At 35.4% G+C, this 6545-nt stretch overlaps 1 long non-coding RNA gene across 3 annotated transcripts in view; it reads left to right on the top strand.

The window, feature by feature from the left end:
* Positions 1 to 12: 12 nt before the first annotated feature.
* The window catches only part of LOC128250819 (uncharacterized), a 368397-nt gene continuing 361864 nt past the window's right edge, over positions 13 to 6545 (top strand). For all 3 annotated transcript variants that reach the window (XR_008266801.1, XR_008266800.1, XR_008266802.1), the window contains exon 1: positions 13 to 5492. This is a non-coding gene — a long non-coding RNA (uncharacterized LOC128250819). The remainder of the gene's footprint in view (positions 5493 to 6545) is intronic.

The raw sequence follows: 6545 nt of genomic DNA, 5'->3' as shown, positions 1-6545 counted from the left end.
CTTTAGGGGTCACAGGAAGAAGACTATTGTCCATCAGTTTTTTTCTTTCTTTTTTTTTTCCTTTTTGTTCTTATTCTTGCCTGAGCTTCTGGAACTAATGAATGAGAAATTATAAAAAAAAAAAAACTCCTACAACTTGGAGATTAATTTATCCTTCAGCTAGAGACCTGGTATGAATACTTACATGCTTGCCTCGAATACAAACTTCACTAAAAAGGCACCCTAGAGCCAGATATTGGTTTTAACCCTTTTGGATTTTAAACATATCCTGCCCAAATATTCTACCTGTTTTATGTCCAAACCAGCCAGATCCAGCCTCTCACACATATCCTACCATGTCATTCTGAAAATGTACAACCATTTCATTGCAATCTTGAAGTTAGGAGATAATTCAGAATCAATTCAAAACCATGTGAATAAATAAGCATAGCACTTGACGGGTTAATCTGATTGTTAAAGGGTTGAGCTAAGCAACAAATCTACATCTTAGATCCAAGATGGTCAACAAAGTAATCATAGCGACTCACAGATTGCTTTACATCAGCTTTCAGGTGTTGTACACTTTTGGATATGTTGCCTTTATGCATAATGCATTGTTCAAGTGATTGTCTATGTAAAAGCACAGAGTCAAAGCCAGATTATGTTGTGTTTATTTGACCACCTAATATATACTGAGACCATGTGATTTAATCATTTCCTTATCAACCTTCCTCAGGTGTCCCTCCCCCCATCTCCCTGGTTCAACAATATAATACCTGCTTCTTTTAAAGCATCCATCTTTAAACCAAAACCCTCTGTCAATTTTAGATTAGAAACTTTTTGTTGCATTACAAAGACCAATTTTAATAATGACAAAGTTAACTTTTTTTTTTTTTCAATCAAATCCTCCTAATGAATTGTTTTTCAACATGAATTGTAGCACAAAAGTATGTTTATGTATTTTTGCATGATTCCTGATGTGAAATCATGTGTTGAAACATATTGTTAATTTGGGGATGGTCTTTTTTTTTTTCTTTTTCCTTCTCTCATTCTGTCTTTGTCATGTTGTGTAGTGTGGTGGAGGACAACTAAAGGCAGAAGGAAAAAAAAAGGGCACAGGCACAGTAGAATACATAAACCTATATACATACACACACGTACACACACCACACATACTTAAGATGGAAAGAGAAGGAAATTAGTAAATAACCGTATAAAAAAAAAACAAATGAATAAAACACGGGTACAGCATAGTAAGCAAACCCATATACATGCACCCAAAACACACTATACGCATATGCTTCCACACACACACACACACACACACACAATACAGATGCAAACAAATCCACAGATAACAATGCATATGACAGAAAGACAGAATGGATTAAACAGAATAGGAGGAAACACATGGGATGGAGAGTTGCTGAAGAGGTCACAGGGTGTGTGACAAAAGATTTCAGACAAAGGATACTAAAATAAAAATGATAACAAAGCTGAAGTGATGAACGAGTATATAGTGCATATGGTTAATTGGAGTGGGGGGGGGGGGGTAACCATCCCCAAATATGACAAAGGTAGTTTGTTTCATAAGCACCATGATTGAAGAAAAGGTTAACCCATTATCATTTAAAGCAGCCATATCCGAACAAAATCTTCTGCCTATTTTACATTCTAGCCATCCAGATCTGACCTCTCACACCAATCCTACAATGTCATTCTAAATATAAACAGTAATCTCATCAAGATCTCAAAGCTACAAGATAATGCATGATTAATCCTGAACAACATGAATTAATAAATATTACATTTGATAGAGTGATGGAAATACTCAAAGGGTTTTATGTTCTGCCAGGAGCATGGCTCTGGTTGGGTATTGTGTCTCAAAACTCTCTCTCTCTCTCACGACCACACACACACACAAACTCTTCTCATATTTTCCTATCGTGACAGTTATATCAAATACAACGCTGTTGTTTGCTAGGATGTATGTGTGTATATATATATATATATACACACACCTGAAAAGACAAAAGGAAATGCTAAAACACCACAGACCGAATGGTACCTGTGGGACATATGTCCCTCCCCCTGGGGTTGAGTAATAGCCATTTCAAAAACGTCCATCCTCTCTGCCCCCACCCTGTGTGTGTGTATATATATATATATATATTACAATTAGCAGCACACTCATGTTGTTGAAAACTGATTTCCCTTATGCAACACTTCCATAATAACATCTGGTGGTTTTACTCAACTGTCTTCTTTAACTCTGCTTAAACACTATTAGGTGAAAACAGATGCACTAGTTTTCCTTTTTTATTCCTTCCATGATGCCAGCAGCAGTGGATTGGCAAGATAAAATGCTTTATGGTATTTCAACTGTTTACATTCTGAGCTCAAATCCTACCAAGGTTAACTTAGTTTTTCATCGCTCTAGAGGTTAAGATAAAGTACTAGAGAAGCACTGAGACAATTTCGGACATAAATGTTTACCGGGCCCCTTTGAATGTGTGTTTTAGTAGAGTGCGGGGCCCTCAGGCAGTGTCGATTGACCGACGGCTCAGTTCGTTCCTGCTTTCATCCCTTTCAGGGTTGATAAAATGGATTATAACTTTTGGGACTAAATTATTGTCTGCCTCAAAGGCACAAAACTAAGAGATGACCCTTTGACAAAAAACGATAACAATATTGCCATCTTTAGGTGATTTTTATTTTCGTTGAAGTACAAATGTGCATGTGGGTACACACATACGTACACACACAAAATGGGATTTTTCACTTTCTGTCTGTCAAATTCACTCACAAGGCTTTAATCAACCTGGGGCTATAGTAGAAGGTACTTACTCAAGGTATTGCACTGTGGAACTGAACCCTAAACCGCTTAGTTGAGAAGCAAATTTTCTAACCGCACAACCATTCCTGTACTTGCGCGCGCGTACACATGCAAATGTTTCTAGATAGGATTCAATTCAAGCTAGGAACCTTTATTTTTGATCTAACACAAATAAGAATAATAACAATAAAGTTGAAGTGAAGCCTAATAGTATCTTTAACCACTAAACCATTATGATTTATACACACTGTCAAGAAGATATGTACATACTCTCCCACAAACGCACGTGTATTTGTGTGTTGGTGTGGTAACTTCTTAGGAACCTCTCTATGTACATTTTTGCCTAATCGAAGCATTTATTCACTGACGTTGCTCAATAACCAATTGGAAATTAGTTGAAGCTACGTCCAGTATTTACGAGCAATAAGTTAATGAAAAGAATCAGTCTTGAATGTATCCCTTTAAGAGTCGTATTATTATATATATATATATACAATACAAAAGAAAGACAAAGAAAAATACATCAAAGCAGTACTAAGTGCTTCAGTTGGTCGCACACCTCAAGGTGCAACAGAACCTACTAAAGCAAGCCACGCTCGCAGCATTATCACGAGCGATGGTGAGGCTAAGGCGTTGGAAAAGCCAAGCACCTTTACGGGTATCACCTGACACCCCAGTAAGGCGAGCTGCTCATGATGACAAGAACTTTGCGGTTACTAACCCGTGATTACTCGCTTTTTTTTTTTTTTTTTTTTGCAGCTGATGACGATTGAGATAGACTCTCATGTACCCCTATTGTAAATCGCAGTTAGTCACTTAGCTAGAATATAAATCGACTAGAACTTATAAGGAGAATTGGAGCAAGGATGTTTACAAACAATCGAAAAAATTCCATCTTAATATTTACGTGAAATTACCAAGTGTGATCATTGGTTCTCTAGCAGGATCTATATATGATTTTGTTGTTAAATTGCTTATACTCCTACAATACACAAAATATTTTAACTGTTTTAGACAATTCCCAATAATATTCAATTATGAAAATAAGATTTCTTAATCTTCGAATGACCGAGATTTCCGACCGAGTAAAATAGGTATCCCATAAATCTATATTCTAATAGCGAGGTTAATAATGTGGAAAATTATAATCATTTTTAACAGTAATTCCCCAAATACGTTTTGTTTAATTCCAGTCAGATATCATGTGCACTTACTCAGGATTAAATCACTTTTGAAACTTAGTGTAGATTGTAAACACTGTAAATATACCCAGTGAATGAAGATGAGGCTATTTATGTATTTTAATTACAATACGTATAACCGAAGATTATATAAACTGTAATATATAGACATGAATATTTTAATTGTCAATCTATGCCATATTAAGGCGGCGAGCTTCAGAATTGTTAGCATACCGGCAAAAATGCCTAGAGGTATTTTGTCCGTCTTTATGTTCCGTGTTCAAATTCTGCTGGGGTCGACTTCGCCTTTCAACTTTTCGGGGTCGATAAAATAAGTACCATTTGAGCATTGAGGTCGATTTAATCCGACTTGAAACCAATATACACCACACGTGTACATATATATTTCGAATAAGTAGTAAATATTGATTGTATCTGAGAAAGTACTTTTTGGCTTTATCACTACTCTCACCTTAACCCATTAACTGCCAAATTTTTTTATTCATATTTTTTGGTTTTACCAGGTGTCTTAGGAGTTAAAATAGTATATAGTATTTAAATTTTCCTCATATGTGAATTATTTTGGAGATAATGATAAATTTTTCAATAAGTCCCAAATGGAGAACGCTGAAAAAAAAGCATGTTTATCCTTTTCTGTTCAATTGCAATAATAAACATTTTAGTTTTTCTGAAACTATAGTATCAAATGCGAATGTGTATGAAATATGAATGAATGGGATAAATGGGAGATGCAAAACAATGTTTTCGAAACAGTCAATTTTGTAGTTCAAAAATTGCGATTTATGACAAAATGTCCTCTAGAATTAGCCATAGCTAGAGCTAATGGTGACAACTACAAATATTGTTAAAAACACCTCGAACAACCGGTGGTGAGACTTTTTTTTAGCAGACCCCCAAATGGGGTCATGGCACGCAATGGGTTCATATAATTTAAGATTAATCTCCCCCTCCCTAAATGCTCACGACACTAACGGAAATAGGGATTACTTACTTTGTGCTCAAAGCAGGTCATAAGTGATCCAAGAGTACAAGTCATTGACAAAAATGAATTAAGATACTTTGTGTGTAAATTGAGCGATTTTGAAACAACTAATATCGTGAGCTGTCTTTTCTGAGAGCAATAGACAAAAACAAAGGATAATCTTGCTAACAACAATTCTGCTCAGATAATAGGGTGTTTCATTTCCGCTCTCTTGAACTGAACTATGGAGAAGACCTCCAAGAGAGAGAAAGCAGCTGCTCGAACCAGATATTTTGCAGCATGTTACATGCGATCATTCCTCGTAAATATGATCGGCAGGAGAACTTTCTTGGTGCAATCTTATGGTCATTCATGACCGAAAGGGGGTCTCTGTACCTTATTTATATATATATATATATATGAAATGTGTGTGAGTTTACCTGTAAGGTACTTGGAATTCCTACACCAGTGGATTTTGAATTTTACCAAGTTTGAGTCGAAGAGCCGTAGGCAGGTAAGAGTTCATGTTAAATACTGCTTTCAATCCAATCTTAGCCTACACTACTGTGTGTGCATGAATTTAGAACTTGAAGAATATTGCAAATACTAAAATAACATTTTCTAGCATGCTACATATTGATAGAAGTATAATTGTGTAAGTGTTTTAAGAACACGAAAAATATTGACATATGTTAAATTCAAATTACGACAAACGTAAACAAACAAACGAAGTTTGCCTTTAGAAGCGTTGAGATGTCTTAGAAAGTTAAAGAAGTGATTTTTTAAATTCTCAATCGCAGAATAATGCTAATAATGTAGCTAGCCACCTACACTTTTCTGTGCAAAATAGGGGTAGTTTATCCTGTTCAGGCTATATTATTAGCATTATTCTGCGATTGAGAATTTTAAAAATCACTTCTTTAACTTATTAACATATATAATTTCTTAATCTTATAAATTTTATGGAATTATCTCCCTTGTGTTCTAAGTCATCGATGATAATTGGGACGTTTTTCCAAACGTTCCGGTATTTTCTTGGAGATATTTTCGGAAAGAGAAAAATTTATTCCCAATAATTATTGTAAATTTTATGCTAAAGTTATAATGATTTAATTTTTATATTTGAAATCAACTTTATATATTTGCGGTAGTATTTTCCAGGGGAGATAACTATCATGTGGTCTATTAACAAATCCTGTAAGACTACTATATATAAGTTGAATAGATTTATATTTTTGTATTGTGCAAGGCGGCGAGCTGGCAGAATCGTTAGCATGCCGGGCGAAATGCTTAGCGGTATTTCGTCTGCCACTACGTTCTGAGTTCAAATTCCGCCGAGGTCGACTTTGCCTTTCATCCTTTCGGTGTCGATAAATTAAGTACCAGTTACGCACTGGGGTCGATGTAATCGACTTAATCCCTTTGTCTGTCCTTGTTTGTCCCCTCGGATCTTTTTTAAAACGGGGGCCACATTTTTCATTAACGAAACACTTTGAAACTTGGAACACTGGTAGAATGTGTCATATAAAACATCTTTTTCTCTTAGTCTTCTTTAAAAAAAAGAAAT

Source organism: Octopus bimaculoides, chromosome 25 (genome assembly GCF_001194135.2).
Source record: "Octopus bimaculoides isolate UCB-OBI-ISO-001 chromosome 25, ASM119413v2, whole genome shotgun sequence".
NCBI classification, from domain to species: Eukaryota; Metazoa; Mollusca; class Cephalopoda; order Octopoda; family Octopodidae; genus Octopus; species Octopus bimaculoides.
The sequence above is the reverse complement of the archived record's forward strand: the minus strand, read 5'-3'. Positions and strand labels throughout refer to the sequence as shown.